We start from the raw sequence: 18,298 nt of genomic DNA on the forward strand, positions 1-18,298 counted from the left end.
GTACGGAACGGGAACGCAGCCACCATGTTGCTGCCATTGTCAGTGATCCTCTTGAGGATTTTCTCTTTTGGGATCCCCCAGGCTTCTATGCACTCCTCCACAAGCGCACTTATAGCTTGAGCAGTGTGGGGGTGAACCATTTCCTTCAGGTTCAGGAGAATATGTTCAGGCTTATTATCTTCTGGGTTGAAATAACAAGCACTGATTGCAATGAAGGATGCAGTGAGACCCTTTTTGGACCATATGTCTAAGGTTACTTTGCGTGCCATGGACAACTTGTGCCTGCATTTCTCTTGTTGTTCCACATACACTTTGTCCACCAGGTTGGATACTTTAGTCTTTTTTGGCACTCTGAACCTTTTATCAAATGTTCGCAACATCATTATGAAATCCTCATCTTCCACTGTACGTGCAGGGAGTGCTATGCGGCCGATCCAGGCGGCGACGGCCTCCTCTCTGCTTAGTTGCTCGAGGGAGTTCTGTTTGTACAAGGCCCCAAAGAAATCACCTGTGGATGGAGGCTTTGGCTGTAGTGTCTTGGGTTTCTTCACATCTGCAATCTAAGACAGGAATGAATAAAGTCAGAACAGAATATGCAACTTCTGAAAAGTCTAACTCTTCCACTATAGGTCAGAGGTTACGTAGTAGTACCTGGGCTGGGAGGAGGGACTGTATATTCTAGGGTGACCAATGACCATATTGTGATTTCCAAAAAAGAGGACGGTGCCCACAGCCTCAACTCAAGATACTTAAAGTTGACTCAAAGATGCCTTATAATTTTTATATATTTAAAGTATGCCTCAGTCCTGAGTCCTCTATGGATATAAAATTATTATTTATATAACAATTATATCTCTATAACCAAAGTTACTCAACATGCTTTATTATGCCTAGTCATCTGACAAATCTCAAGAAAATAACTTAAAAAGCAACCTATAAATAACAAAATAGCTCTTTTCTTTCAAGCCTTACTAAATATGAATTCATGTTCTAAATAATACCTCTTTCTGTATAAAAAAAATGCACCTTTAAAAAATATAGCTTCGTATGTTTTCAATGTAATGTAAATTATAACAGTAACCTCAGTCACAAAGATACGAATTAATAAAGTACAGTCACAGTACGTTAGCTAGGTGTCACGTGGGCACTAGTATATCTACTAGCTAGCAAGTTATAACAGACGGGCTAATCCACCACAAATGGCTCCATGATATATACTAGTCCATACAAATTCACTCATATGGTGCACTGCTAAAAGCATTTTTACATTTAGTCACAGGATGTATGTTAGCTAGGTTTAAGCGTACTTATACTTCGTGATCCAACCCCGGGCCCTGTGAGCCGTCACGTGGCTACTGGCTAGCGTTAGCATCAGGGGGCTAGCTAGTAGCTAGCAAGCAAGTTACAACAGACGGGCTAATCCACCACAAATTCACTCAGTCATATGGTGCTAATGCATTTTTACATTTACCTGGATTTCCTTGTGGAATGTCTTCAGATGGCATTTGAGATTAGTGGTGTTTTTTCCCTTCATCCGATGACCACATTTCTCCCCGGCCTGAGCGGCCTCTCCTCGTGTTTCAGTTTTTTCAACAATACATTCTGTCAGTCCTTCGAGCTCTATATATCTAAAGTATGCCCAGAGGTCTGGTCTTCGTTTTCTTCCAAGCCCACGGGATAATTGATCATTGTTGAGACCCTGTTGCTGTTGGTTCACGGTCGCCATTGTCTGACTGAGTGAGGGCCTGAGGCGGGTGGCGGCTCACTCAGCTGAGCTATTTGATAATGCAGTAATGCCACCTACTGGTCCTTCTACCTCCGTGCTTGTGCTGTGTCAGGGAAAGAATGAAAGCCCAATGCGCCTGCGTCACCTGCCTGCTGCAGAGACTCACATCACAGCCGGAAACGGAAATACTGAAATAATAATTATCGAAAAAAATCGAAAAGTTATAATTATTTTGTCTCGTCTTGTTTTAGTCAACAATATCAACATACATGAAGAGAAATTTCGTCCTGGTTTTTGTAAATTACATTTTCGTGTCCTCAGTTGTGGTCAACGATATATAATTAACTATTTAGTCGCGTTGGCGTCACGTGGTCTTCAATAACGTGATGTCACGTCTCGTTGTCGTCGTGAAAAAAAACTTCGTTGACGAAGATCTTTCGTCATCAATTTAGTCAACAAAATTAACACTGATGTCGGGATATATTTTAGAGAGCCTGTCTTTAGACCAATGCAGTCGGTGTACAATTTTAAATTGGATAACCGCATGTTTAAGGCAAATGGAAGAGGAGAAAATCCCCTGTATTATTTTGTCCCATGTGTCCTCTGTGATTGGTTCACCTAAGTCATGCACGTCAAGTCTCCCATCTGCCCCTGAGGAGATCTAAAGGTGTCGAGTTGCTTCTATTAAGTAGTTAATAAATTCTGCTTATAGCCTGTTTCTGGATCAGCTTACAGTTCAAGATTGAGTCTAAAAGGGAGGCAGGAGGACACACTGGGTAGCAGTCCGAGTTCGAAGTTACGAAGCTCCGGAGTTGCAAGTATCTATAGAAGTGTGACCTAGGGATCTTGTATTTCTGTACTAGCTGTTCAAAGGAGGCAAAGTTGCCGTCTATATAGAGGTCAGACAGCGTAATCACTCCACTCCCAGCCCAACTGCCGAAGGCCTTATCCGTCGTTGATGGGACAAACATGTGATTTCTTGTGATCGGAGCAGCCAGTGATAGTTCCCTGAGGGAAAAGGTTCTTCTAAATTGGTTCCACACTTTTATCGAATGGATGACAACTGGGTTCGAGGTAAAGCTAGATATGGGCTGTGTGAACGGGAGCTTAGCACATAACAAGGCAGATAGGGAGGTGGATTTAACCGACGCTCTCTCCAGCACTGTCCACCAGGGGGCTGTGTCCTCGCCCTTTACCCAGTATAGTAACGATCTTATGTTTGCTGCCCAGTAGTAGTAAATAAAGTTTGGAAGCGCCATCCCACCCATTACGCAGGGTCTCTGCAGCATAGATCTTTTGATCCGGGGTGGTTTTCTGTTCCAGATAAAGGAAGATATCTGGTTGTTTATCTTGGAGAAGAATGTTTTAGTCAGAAAGACTGGAAGACTCTGAAATACATATAGAAATTTCGGCAATACATTCATCTTTATTGTGTTGATTCTCCCACCCAGGGATAGCGACAGGGGGTCCCAACGTTCAATATCTCTCGCCAGACCAGACAGTAAAGGTTGATAGTTAGCCATATATAGGTCCTTATGTTCATGCGTGATCCATATCCCGAGGTACTTGAACTTTTTAGGGCTAATTTTAAACGGGAATGTGCTCAGAGGTATCCGGTCCGCCGAGGTGCCGACGGGCATCAGCTTGCTTTTTTGAATGTTGATTTTGTATCCGGATATTTTGCCGAAGTCCGCAAGTAGGGTCATCAACCGAGGAAGACTCGTTTGGGGTTGTGATATATACAACAACATGTCGTCCGCATAGAGCGAGACTTTATGCTCCGAGCCCGCGCGCATGATCCCTTTGATATCGGTGTTCTGCCTCAGAGCCAGCGCAAGGGGCTCCATTGCGATCGCGAAAAGGAGTGGAGATAAAGGACATCCCTGTCTCGTACCCCTATGGAGTTCAAAGTAGGTGGATAGATTGTTGTTGGTGCGAACGGCAGCCATCGGAGACGTATATAGAATTTTAATCCAAGCTATGAGTTTAGGGCCAAACCCAAACCTCTCCAGAGCATGAAAAAGATAGTTCCACTCCACCCGATCAAACGCTTTTTCCGCATCAAGGGAGAGGACCACCTCAGGTGTTCCGGGTGGAGAGGGGCTATACAGGATATTTAGGAGGCGTCTGATATTAAAGAAAGAGTACCGATTCTTGATGAAGCCTGTTTGGTCCGGCGAGATAATCGAGGGGAGAACCCCCTCCAGACGACGGGCCAGAACCTTAGCGAGAACCTTGACATTGGCGTTAAGGAGGGAAATTGGACGGAACGAGCCGCATTCCAGTGGGTTCTTGTCTTTCTTAAGGATTAAGGAGATAACCGCTTGGTGCATGGTCGGAGGAAGAGAATTTGTTGAGAATGATTCATCAAATACGGCTAGCAGCAGCGGGGACAGCTGGGTTGAGAATTTTTTGTAGAAGTCTGTAGGGTAGCCGTCTGGCCCTGGGGACTTGCCACTCTGCATAGATCTAATCGCTGACGTAATCTCCGCAACCGTAAGTTCCTCCTCCAGATCTGCGGCCCTCTCTGGGTCGACTGTCGGGACGCGGAGGGTCCTATAGAAATCGTCTAGCATGGAGGGCCCCACTTGCGAGTCCGAGGTGTATAACCATTGGTAGAAAGTTTTAAAGCTTTTATTAATTTTAAGGTTGTCAGTGGCTTTTGAGCCCCGCTCGTCGTTGATAGTGGGGATGGACTGGTTGGCAGTTCTTTGTCGCAGCTGATGGGCAAGTATCCGTCCGGCCTTCTCCCCATGTTCATAGTACCCCTGTCGCGTTTTAGTAATGAGGTACTCAGCCTGTCGCGTTGACAGGAGGTCAAACTCAGTTTGCAACGTTATACGTTTTTTCAACGTGTCGGTTGATGGCGAGTGGCTATGTAGTCTATCTAGCTCCAAAATTTCGTCCGTCAGTTGCTTAAGGTGTGCCGTGTTTATCTTCTTTTGGTTGGCACAATATGAAATCACCTGTCCCCTTAAGTACGCCTTCAGTGATTCCCAAATGGTTAAAGAAGACATTCCCGGAGTCTTATTAATGTCGAGAATAATGTAATTTCCGAGGTGATGAAGTTTGTGAAGGCTTCCTCCGACAGGAGCAACGGGTTGAGTCTCCACTGGCGGTGGCCGAGCCGTGTATTCGGGATACTCATTTTCATAACTAAGGGACCATGGTCTGAGATAACTATCACTCCGTATTCGCATTTGGTTACAAGGGGAAGGAGTCTCTTATCCAGGAGAAAGCTGTCTATGCGCGAGAAGGCATTATGGACCGGGGGGAAAAAGGAGTATCCTCTGGATGTAGGATTACGAAACCGCCACACGTCAGCTACCCCATATGATTTAAGAAAGCGCCGGATTGCACGGGCCGAGCTAGACTGGGGGGCCTTCCTGGACGAGCTACGGTCCAGCACCGGGGAGAGTGCACAATTCATGTCGCCGCCAAGGATGAGATGGTGCGAGGTCATATCCGGTAGCCGGTGAGAAAAAAGGCTGGTGAAGAACGAAGGGTTGTCCCAGTTTGGTGCGTAGATATTAGCCAGAATGACCGGAAATGAATGCAGTTTCCCCACCACTATAATATAGCGCCCTGCAGGGTCGGCCTCTACACTTGACATAGTAAATGGCGTGTTTTTATCTATCAAAATGGCTGCTCCTCTGGCCCTTGTGTGGAAGTTGGAGTGATACATCTGTCCCACCCACCCCCCCCCCCCCCCCCTCAGTCGAGCATGGTCTGCAGTTTTTAAGTGTGTCTCCTGTAAAAACGCTATGTCTACATTGAGTTGTTTTAAATGTGTAAGTATCTTTTTACGCTTTACTGGGTGGTTGAGTGATTTAACATTCCAACTCACGAAATTGACAGAGCACCCTTCCAGCCCCATGGTATCACCCGTGTCAATCATAGTAGATGAGAGAGGCCATGCATCTGGAACCTAGAGAGAGCTCAGCACAACTGCATGTGAAAAGCAAAACAGACGTCTGATCAATTAAGCATGTTGAATGTACAACCCCCCCCCCGACACCTATAAAAAACAAGGTGCCCAAAATACCCTTCAGAAACGAATCCACACATAATGTGCTTGTGTTGGAGGTTCTCTATCTATAGAGCCAGCCGCTCAGGCCCTTGTCGATCCCCTTAGGTAAAAGAAAATAATAAAAAAAAAAAAAATAGTAAGAGTAAAAGTTTTTACTCAGATCTTGGTATTATATAAAGTCTTCAGCTACCCAGTGGGATACACCCAACCAGGTAAGGTAATATAGGTGGCAACGGTAAACGGTAAGCATAACAATAATATATTAACATTAACAACCTCACATTAACCCTTTTCTCGCCAATGACGTGTTACCACGTCATTCCTCGCCATGCGTAATCTGCCAATGACGTTTTACAGCGTCTTTGAGATCAATATCTCAAATTTCTGTCATGGTATTCACATTTCACCCACGGATTCTTGACTGGTGCTGTAGATCTCCGCTCAACTCTCCAACGGGTAATTCTGGGTAAAACATTCATCTTAACTATTGACGCTCGGGCCTGTAATGAGTTTAAAAATTTTGACCACATGCCGAAGTCATTTGTGATCCTATCTAGCAATCCGGAATAATTATACTTCACCGTTTGGCTTATAGTGGGGAATATTTCAACTCCAAGACATCTAAAGTGTTCTACCATGGGTATATTTGCTGGGAGGATGGTAGCCTTCGCAGTCACATTAAGTGGAAGGAAGGCCGATTTTGGCCAGTTTATCTTAAATCCCGATAGATTCCCAAAATCATCTATTACTATGAGAAGATGAGGTAGGGAGGTGGTAGGGTTTTGCATGAACAATATTACATCGTCCGCATATAAGCTAATGTGATTCTGTGTGCCCTTAATTGAGATCGGCGCTATGAACTGGGATTGTCTTATATACTGTGCTAAAGGTTCTAGGGATAGAGCAAATAGTCCGGGACTAAGAGGACAACCCTGTCTGGACGAGCGCGACACAGGGAAGTGTGGGGAGCAGAATTTACCTGTTAAAATCATGGCTGATGGATCTGTATATAGTACTTTGATCATATTAATGAACCCATCTCCTAACCCCATCCTTCTAAGTACTGCCCATAAATAAGACCATTCCAAACTGTCAAAGGCCTTCATCGCATCTAAGGATAATACAGCTGTGGGAGGCGCGGCATCCTTGCTGGAATCTATCACATGCAGTAACCGTCTAATATTATCCGTGATCAGGCGGCCTCTTTTGAAGCCTGTCTGATCAGGGTGAACTAAAGATGTCATATGCTTTTGAAGTCGGATGGCTAGTATCTTAGCGTACAGCTTGAGATTGGTTCCGAGGAGGCTTAAGGGTCTATAACTACCGCATTCGGTGGGGTCTTTATCTTTCTTAAGTAGGACAGATATGAGTGCCATATTGACATCCCTAGAGAAGTTCCCCTCTTTGACTGAGTATAAAATCATATCAAGTAATAGGGGTCCAATTACATCCCAACATGAGAGGTACAGTTCGGGTGGAATGCCATCCCAGCCAGGGGCCTTACCACTTTGCAATTCAGATATAGCCTCCCTAAGTTCCTCTAGTGTAATAGGTGCATCTAACCGTTTAGCGTCTTCCTTTGAAAGTTGAGGTAAGTTAATTTGATCAAGAAATGTATCCAGTTTATTATGATCGAAGATCACTTCTGACTTGTACAGGGCCCCGTTCCCCATACCTGGCTAACTGAGTTAGCCGGATAATTTTCAGCATAGCTTGACTTAAGCCAGACCTTTCTGTTCCCCGAAGTCGGATTTTCTAAATCACCATGGTAACAGATCAGAAAGTTTGAACCTGGTCCGGAGCAGGGTTAAGTTCAGTTAGCTGGATGAACCATGGCCACGCCCTCGCAAAGAAATGCCAGCTCGCTTCCTGAAATATTTCTCTAGATCCCATTATACCATTCTGAATTATGTTTTTGTGCTTCGTTTTCCTAGAGGGGGCTTTTGAAATGTATAATAATAGAACTAAATGCTGATAATAAATCATATTCAGCCTATAGATTTACTTTGTCCTAAATAAAATAATGCACGTCATATACGGCGCTCGGAGTCGCGATACACGCTGCATGTGGTTATTTTAATAACGGCGCATTGCAAATGTGAATCCCGCAGGGATATTTTTAATGAATGAAACCTATCGGCCGTTTGGCTCTGATTAGTTTCATATATTCTCCGCTGTAGATTTGCTTAACGGAGCGCCCGGATTGTGTTTCATTCAAGCATAAAATTTAAGTGTCTATGCGTGGATTGTGGTCTTTGTGGATTATGAATTACGAGGAATCTGAGGATTGTTGAATTGTATCATCACTCACACGTTATTGTGATATTGTAACTGGGATTAAAATGTCTGATGAGATGCGCTGTTTGACGGATTTGAGCAATTGAATGAGCCGTTGACGTCACATTAATGCATTTGAGAATAAAGAGATAAAACTTCATTCAAAAGAAAAATATTCTAAACACGGGTCTCTTGTCCATTGATGGATACACAATGAATATATCCCGTCTGGCACAGTGGTGCAACGGCTAGTGCTCACTCCTGTCAAGCGGATGACCCGAGTTCGAAACCCCGCGTTTCCAATATAATTTTTTTGGAATATAATATTAATGACTATACGCAAAAGTAGCCTAGTTTTAAGTTAAAATATTATAAATCTACATGCATTGAGGATGTCATTCTTTATATAGCTCTCAACGTGCACCAAATTGAAGTATTTACATTGCAAAAAGAAAAAAAAAATAGAAGAAGGGGGATTCGAACGCGGGTCGTCCGCGTGAGAGGCATAAGGACCATCCATCACACCACGGTGCCAGACAAATAAAACATCCACCATACATCCATCAATGGATAAGAGAGCTGTATCCTTATTCTGAAAGAGTTGAACTAATTATTTTCGCTAGCAAGATCTCATTTGATTATCCATTCCATAAACCTACTGCCAGCAGGCACGTTTAAAGAAATATAATCTGATTGATTGGGGTAATGAGGGACTTAAAATGTGCCTATAGATTATGCATTTAACTTGTCTGCGAGGCTATTGAGCCGTACTGCATTGTACCCATTCTGCAATCTGTTAATAAAGTTTTAAATCAATCAATCAATCAATGCCGTTAGAAAATCAGGATTTCGACACCTGCTGTCTTTTCAGCTGAGGCGGGCGCGCGCAATTATCCTGAGTCTCAAGTCTGGTTCGAATGAACGAGACTGAATCAGCGTTCGAGGAACAGGAAAATCCCGGATTCAAACATCGGGTTAATTGAATCTGGATAATGGGACTCTTGATCGACTTAGTTGAACCAGGTACGGGGAATAGGGCCCAGGTTGGAGTAAAACGTACGACAAGTCTTGTTGATTTTTTTGGGGTCTGTAATAACAATTTCCTGTTGATTCTTAATGGCAGGGATATCAGCAAATTGTTCACTGGATCGTATCTTCATAGCTAGTAGGTGACTAGGTTTAGAGCCATGAAAGTAATAATGTTGTCTTGTTGTGCGTATTTGAAATTCAGATTGTTGTCTTAAAATGGAGTTAATCTCCTTTTTCAACACTTTAATTTGAGACTCCAGTTGACACGAGTAGTTGCGTTGTAAAGAGGAGAACAACGAAGAGTGAAGCACTTCCAGCTCTACCAATTTAGATAGACGTTTCTTGCGGAGGTTGGAGGCAAAGACAGTAGTGTTATTCTTGATAAAACCCTTTACCGATATCCATAAAGTTCTGGGGTCTTGTACCAAACCCACATTAAACTGCAGGAATTCACTGAGTTTATTTTTTAATTGAAGTTGAAGCGCCATCTTGGGGCTCAGGATGTCATTCTACTGAATGAGCCCTTTAGGAGTAAATAATTGTGGTCTGACAGTGCAATGGGCCCCAATTCAACGTCAAAGCTATCAAATAATCTAGGCCGGGGATGCAAAAACATAATCTATTCTAGAAAATGTCCTGTGTCTTGCTGAGAAAAAGGAATAATCTCGCGCCGTTGGATTGAGCGATCGCCACAAATCATTTACTCCTGTATCCTTGGACCAGGCCTGTAGTGCCGTAGAGGCCTGTTTCTGGTCATAGGATGTGGTGAGACTAGATTTATCAATCGAGGGATCCCAGACAGTGGCGGCTCGCCACTGGTGGCGCTAGGGCGCCGACCCACCTGTTAAATGAGAGAAGAAGAAAAAAAAAACTTTTTTGTTTTTTGTTTTATAGCCCTATAAATAATATAAACATGTTTAAAATGAATAATATTTACTCATTTTAAGTATGTTTGTATTTCCAATGCACAATATAACGTTATTATCTAAATTAAAAAAACAGCGTTTTCATGGGCAGGAAGTGACGTTTTTTTTTATTTTTTCGTATTTCTCGCCCGGGCAAGAAGCGATAGCGCTCTGACTGCGCGTCACAGTTTGATCGCTGTCTCCGTCACAGCCAATCAGTGCATACGGCGTTGTGCGTTGAAATATGACTATTATGTTGGAATCCGAGCGCGATTTGAAGCGGTCTAGAAAGCAGCGTGAACTTCCGTGAGAATTTCCATAGCCGCATTTCGCGGAGACGCTCTCTGATTGGCCGACGCCAGTATTTTTTTCTATGGCAGAATTTCACAGAGACGATCTCTGATTGGCCGAATCCAATTTCTAATGTTCCAATTCTAGCTTCTAGCTTGGTTCCTGGTACTAGGACTGTTGTTTGTCTTAGAGCGTGCCGTGCTGTGACTGCAAGTTCTTTAGACTGTTAAGCTTAGGCACTCTTTCAAAGTTGGTTAAGGTTAGAGTTTGTCTTAGAGCATGGCGATAGAACGCCAGGTAGTTTGCAGTCTGTTCGAGCGGAAATGGACAAAGGAATGTACTTGTTGAGTGTTGTGCTAACGTCGACGAGCTCAGCTGAGCTAACACTTGGCTAACAAGCTATATGGCGGATTATACACGTTTCCTGCCCTGGACGTTTCAACTAAACAGTGAGTCTCTCTCTCTCTCTCTCTCTCTAACGTTAGTAGTACTACTAGGCTGGTGCGGGCTAACTGGCTATCGTTCTGGGAGCTAACGTTAGTAGTACTACTAGGCTGGTGCGGGCTAACTGGCTTAACGTTAACGGTTGTAAATAGTTTTTTTAGGAGCAGTACTACTGCTGGCCATTCATGAAGCGAGACATTGCTGATTGTTTATTTATCGATGGCTCATTGATTTAACTACTGCAGCTCTCTCGGATTGAAAATACTGGGATTATGGCTTGTTCAATATTGTCTATGTTTGAATGAATGAATGAATGAGAACTTTATTAACAGATTGCAGAATGGGTACAATACAGTACGGCTCAATACACACAATTGTTAAGGGGATGCAGACCAGAGAAAGACGTTTGTCTTGTTTACATCAGGGTCCCAGATTTTCGATTCATATCGATAGTTTAATAGCTAGCCTTGGCTCGTTTAACAATATGCAAAATATGTGTACAGCCCTGTACTCATACTGAAGTTATTCTTGGTATATAATAGGTCTGATTGTGTAACGAATCGATTCCACGTCGCGCTGTGTGTGAGAGAGAGAAGGAGAGAGGGAGAGATCTGCCTGTGTTTGGAGACGGGCGAGTTTTGTTTCTAACTTTTCTATTTATATTGTGTTTCAAGTTGTGAATTAGAGTCTAGACTATACTTTATTTGACTGGTTGTGTGTTGTTGTAGTAACAGCTGAGCGACTCGTTCATAAGAGCCGATTCATTGCCGTGAGCGTGAGTCGAATTGCTCACGTCTTGCCATGAGTCTTGCGTGGTACAGTACTGTACTGTACATGTTTGCAAAATATTTGGTATAGCGCCCCTAGTGGCGAAGTACCCAGCGGCCGCCACTGATCCCAGATGGCATTCAAATCCGCACCAATTATAAATGAATACCCAGGGAGATCTAACATCGCTCTAGTGAGTGAAGCGTAGAAGTTAGCGTCGTAAACATTAGGGGCATAAGCCTCTACCAAAGCAATTATCCTGTTACAGTAATCTATTTTAGCAATAGTTACTCTGCCATCTGCATCAGACCATACGTCCAACAATTTAATATTCAACTTCCGTTTCACTACTATACTGTAGCTACACCACGGGATTTAGTGCCAAATGAGGAGTAGCTTGTTTTGATATACTTTATCCGCCAGCTTTACATTGTCAGCCAATAAAAGATGCGTTTCACTTAAAAGAGCCACATCAACCTGTTGTCTTTTCATCCATGTAAACACGCTCTTGCATTTATGATGTATATTAAGACCCCCTGTATTCCAAATCAAGATATTTAAATTAGCCATAGTCTAAACAGGTTGCAGTATTCCTGTGTGTAATTCGTCTGGAGTAGCAATTCATAATAGATATATATCCAACTGTTAACACTTTGATTGCCTAAGGCTAAATTCATGATATACCATCCGTTGCCATCTCTATTTGTCTATGGAGAAGTTCCCCTTCTTTGCAGGGCTATAACTTTTTAAATTCTATTGCTAGATTGCCATTATTAGGGCCCATTCAAGGTCCTATATGTATTGTTCATTGTGTAGCAACGTTAAACTTTTTCATTCACATATTCATAGTAAAATATGGTCTAAAGTATAAGTATGTTTTCATCTCTTTCTGCAGCTTTCTCCAGAACGTGATTTATAGCCCCAAATGCATTATATTGATGATGAAATACAGTTTGGTAGGAATCTGTGCGAGATCAAAAATTTCAATTGGACGTACTTCTAGAAGTTTCTACGTATCATCTGATGATGACCGGATGGGCGGGGGATCGTTTATAATTCCGTGGGCAGCGTTATATCATTCATCTAGTGTGGGTGATATGATCATCAGAGCAGTTTATATCGAACACGTTCAAAAATAACGCTGAATCTTACCGTATCTTCCTCGCGCCGTTGGACGATGAGCGTGGAACTGAAATATTCCTATTATGGGATGTAGAAATACGCGATCTATTTCCAGGTTGTATAATAGTATATACGTCCAAATCATGTTGTTTATCGAGTTATTGGCAACGGATCGCTATGTATTGTGTCGAGATCGAGTCCCGGGACCTATAGAGAGTGCCCGGAAGTAATATGGACGATCAGCACTTCATCCACATGACTTCCTGTTTGGCGCTTCTGCCGATCGGCCACCAGATGGCGCTCTTGAACCGCTATAGGGTTGAGAGGAGGCCAGCACTGTGTCTTAGGGCTGCAGAGGAAAAATATGATTTCGATCACAGATTTTTGAAATATTGATATTAAAGACGAGTTACGGCGTCCTCTGGAACTTGAGCATGGCGGGGAAGGACGCCTAAACACGTTTTCGGCACTTAAAGTGTTAAGGTCCTGTTGAGATCCGGGCTTGAGCATAAAAACAAACATATAAAATAAAAAGACATATAATCCCCTATTCCCACCCTTTAAATTATTTAACCAGTATCCCCATATCGAGCAAATCAACCATAACTCCCCTATGCAAATTGCCATAGGGTCTAAAACTATCAAATCTACCATTAGTAGATTATTCTCTCAGTGGCTGCTAGCCACTCTCCCGTTAAAAATAAAAAGGAGATAAAAAATAAAAGATGCCTCAAAGAGTAGAGTACATTCACTTAAACCAGGGGTCTCAAACTCAATTTACCTCGGGCCGCTGGAGGTAGAGTCTGGGTGAGGCTGGGCCGCATCAAATATTGCACAAAAAAAGGGTTTCAAGTATTCCAAAAAAAAGTACAACTGATCCAATCTTCTCAATCTTTAGCAATAACATTTCAGAACATGAACAGTTCTTCAGAACATGAACGGTTCTTCAGAACATAGGCTTCTCAGTGGTGTCAGTGGACTCATCCACAGCTATGGAAATGCACTGTGCATTTTTTTTTATTCTATCACAAAGCTGTTTAATCAAATCACCAGCCAGTATTTCAGTTATTCTGGTTGCTGTGCGATCTGAGGGGAATTTGCTTTTGTTTGCCTTCAAACATGGTCTCCATCACTTCAGTCATACATTATTTTATTATGTATGCATCAGAGAGAGAGAATGGCTTCTAAATTCTAGCCTCCGATCCCATGACGTCATTTATCTCCTGCGGAGAGTGAGGATTATAAAATGAACGTGTTTTAAAGTGTGATGCTGTTTGTCATTTTAACAGCAGATACACTTTCTTAAATTCCATTGTCCCCGACAGTGCGGTGTGACGGGGAGCTCGGACGGGATGTGTTTTGCTTGCTGGCGTTATGATAGCATTAGCTGAAAAGCTAGCTAGTTGGAACATCCGGTTTAACGTTACATCAAATCAGATGATCGCCTGTCCTTTCTCCAGGACCTGACACTGTCCGTCTATCAACAATAATGCACCCACGGTGAATCGTATTTAAGTCAAGTAGCTACTGACTAGCGTTAGCTGACTAACGTTATCAAATGTCAATGTGAAAACCTTGCAGGGAAGACGAGCTAGGTCAGCTAGCTTAGCATGATAACGGTACCGTGGCTAAAGCAGACCTGCAAGCAAAGTACAGCAAGTTCCAAGTGCCAAAGGATAAGAGTCTGAGGCGGAGTCTCATAAGAGAATGTTGAATATTTATTTTGCATCGAAAATCACAACATGAACGTTAATATTAGCCAGAGCCTCTGCTACTAACAGACTGGGTAGCGAGTGCAACACCGTCTAACGTCCGTGCGGATCATTGGAGTAGGGTATATCTGCAGTGCCGCAGCCCCATAAAACGTCCAACTTTCACGCAACGACTCGGCAAACAGTTGCGCGCGGGCCGCATTAACACTAAACTTTGATGTCAAGTAGGGGGCCGCAAAATATCATCCCGCGGGCCGCAAATGGCCCGCGGGCCGCAAGTTTGAGACCCCTGACTTAAACCTTATAAGAACTTGGCTAAGTTTAAACACGCAGAAGAAATAGAAAGAAAGGGCATTGGAATTATTGCAAAAGAAAGAAAAGGAGGGGTTAAATACATGTATGCAGTACATCCACCAGGCCAGGGGAGGGCGATATTCCGCTGTGAAGACTGTTGTTTCCTCCGATGGTTACCTATGCCGTGTGTGTGGTCAACAGAACGCATGTAAAAGTAACAGAATATTCCATTTAATTTTAGTAAAAGTGCACTTAGTCCATCGTATCAGGAGAGGGCGCTGTGCAACAGCTCGTCTGACATTCTAGCATCTTCTGTACTGTTCCATTATGTCTGGCCGAAGCCTCCAATATGTCAACAACAGCAATAGCAAATGACGAAGCCGGCGGTGGAAATCACTATATGTTGAGTGAGTGGCCGGTAGAACGTGCCCGAAACGTCAATGGATCTCGAAGTCCAATACAAACATGTACACACACAGGGAAAACATCAAAATAATAAAAAAAGAAGGAAGAAGAAAAAAAAAACTTCACGAACCTCCGGAGGTATTAGCCAAGTCATGGCTCGATGACTTGCATACAAATCATAGATGATTTAAACAGAGCTAACGTTAATCTCCCCAGCCTTAGTGGACGTTCAATGGTTTATCAAAACAAATAAACCCGACCAAACCCCCCTTATATCAGATGTACAAAACATTAAAATAAAGTATCTAGATGATATCCAGCATCACATAGTTAACCTATTTATAAAAACAAAGTTATCAAAATGCATATGACGCCGTTTGGCGTTTAAGCCATAACGAAGTGCTCTGCACAAAAACAATATACTGTAGCCTATGTAGACGAGGTGTCCTCCTGGCTCTTCAAGAAAGTTTTGGCTTCCTCAGGCGAGGAAAGATGCGTCCTCAATCTGTCTTTGGTGATGATGGACAGCCTCGCAGGGTACCGGAGGGTCGGTCTGAAACCTTGACTGTAAAGTAAGGGCATGGCGGTCTTGTAACAGGAACGTTGCTCCACAACTTCGGGGCAGTAATCTTCATAGAAATTGACTGTTTGCCCTCTGTATGCCAGTTTCCCACTCTTCTTCCGTGCTTCTTCCGTGCCTCAATTCTTTCTTTTATTCCAATTTGACGTAAGCTAGCAATAACTACTCTAGGCTTGGAGTTAGCTTTAGCACCAATTCTGTAACATTGATCCACTTCGGGTGTCGTAGTGAGGATCTCCGGTCCCAGAATTTCAACCAGTACTCTTGCAAACAAGACATTGGGTTGGTCCAACTCACGGATTCATCCAGACGTATTATACGAATATTATATTCGACGCCGGTTATCTTAGCCATTAGCTTATCGTTGATTCCTTCTATTTTAACAGATTTTTAACATAGCCTATCATTGTCTACACATTGTTTCCAATCTAGAAACACTGGTTAACAATATATTTCCAGGGGGTGCATGATAGTATCCGCTTTCCTACTCAACTAATTGGTAAAAATGTGATTATTTTGTATTGATGGCACAGATTTGCATAGGCTACTTACATAGAAACATGTGATCACTCTAGGGATAGTGTTATTGTGATATTTGAACACCTCATTTGTTCAGTTATTGACAAGGTTTCGGTGTGGTATGGAAGAGGAGACCCCACTTGCAGGTAACACGAGCAGAGAGAGAAGAAGCCGAGACAACGGATGAAAGTGAACAGGCTTTTACTAGCAGTTGCAAACAGGATACACGATAAAACTGTTACAAACAAAAGCGAACTGCAAAACCCGGAAAACAATACACAGCAATGCTGGAAGAATAAGGACTAAATAGGAACGGACTCACGGGGAATACTTAGACAAAAAGGTGAGTACGTGACCGAAACCAACTACAATACAAAACAATGCAATACAAGGCAATACAATGGTGCGACAAGGAATGTGAGAAACGGGCAGCTCTATATACTGCCCTGTGATTACTAACAAGTGCCAGCTGGTGTAAGGCCAGGCATGGCCTAGGCTGAGGAACACAGGGTAGTAAACTCACAATAAAAGGAACATACATAATGAAGTTAACACTATTAAAAACCTGTGTAAAGGGAATGAGCCATAAAGAAAACACAAGTAAAGTATTAACACTATAAAAACATATGCAAAAGAGATGAACCTTTAAAGGGACATGAAAAGGATACCTTAAAGGAAACATATGAAAAGGTTGAACCTTTCAGGAACATATGTAAGGATAAACCTTTTAAGGAAACATGTAACGATAAACCCTTTAAAACACAAGCTACACACCACACAACATGAACAGAGAAAACACAGCACCAATATTATTCAGCAGACCTAGGCTAAAATGCCACAGAGAGTCCAGGATCTGGAGTTGCTGCGTTTGGCCACCAGAGGGCGGCAGAAAACCACTGTTCACATTGTTCGAGCATGATCCCTGGCTGGGACCATGACAGTTATCTGCAATATTGGCTGAGATATATTAAATTGATCTTTTTGCGTTTTGATAATCGCAATTGCGTCCTTAATTTGCATAAATGATACATGGGACACTCTGACAGATTTTTAACATAGCCTATCAATGTCTACATTGTTTCCAATCTAGAAACACTGGTTAACAATATATTTCCAGGGGGTGCATGATAGTATCCGCTTTCCTAATCAACTAATTAGTAAAAATTTGATTATTTTGTATTGACGGCACAGATTTGCATAGGCAAATTACATAGAAACATGTGATCACTCTAGGATAGTGTTATTGTGATCTTTGACCCTCAAAACATGGGTCTGCGACACCTCATTTGTTCAGTTATCTGCAATATTGGCTGAGATATATTAAACCGATCTTTTTGCGATTTTTTGATAATCGCGTCATTAATTTGCATATAAATGATACATGGGACACTGACAGATTTTTAACATAGCCTATCAATGTCTACATTGTTTCCAATCTAGAAACACTGGTTAACAATATATTTCCAGGGGGTGCATGATAGTATCCGCTTTCCTACTCAACTAATTAGTAAAAATGTGATTATTTTGTATTGACGGCACAGATTTGCATAGGCAAAATTACATAGAAACGTGATCACTCTAGGGATAGTGTTATTGTGATCTTTGACCCTCAAAACATGGGTCTAGACACCTCATTTGTTCAGTTATCTGCAATATTGGCTGAGAATCATGAAACTGTTTTTTTTGCTATTTTTTGATAATTGCGTCCTTATTTTGCATATAAATGATACATGGGACACTCTGACAACTTGTTAACATAGCCTATAATTTTTTTCACCTTTTTTCCATTCTAGAAAGTCTGGTTAGAAGTATATTTCCGGGGGGGTGCATGATACCCTGCTCTATCTACTAGACTACACTGGTCACTTCTCTCCTGTATGAATGTGCTGGTGTCTCTTCAAGTTTCCAGATTGACTGAAGCTCTTCTCACATTGGTCACAGTAGTAGGGCTTGTCTCCTGTATGAGTGCGGTGGTGTATCTTTAAGTTGCCATAGGTAGTGAAGCTCTTCTGACATTGGTCACAGTGGTAGGGCTTCTCTCCTGTATGACTGCGCTGGTGTGTCTTTAATTCTCCAGCTTGACTGAAGCTCTTCTCACATTGGTCACAGTGGTAGGGCTTCTCTCCTGTATGAATGCGCTGGTGTGTCTTTAAGTTTCCAGCCCGACTGAAGCTTGTTCCACATTGGTCACAGTCG

This window comes from Notolepis coatsorum, assembly GCF_963971535.1.
Source record: "Notolepis coatsorum genome assembly, chromosome: 15".
NCBI classification, from domain to species: Eukaryota; Metazoa; Chordata; class Actinopteri; order Aulopiformes; family Paralepididae; genus Notolepis; species Notolepis coatsorum.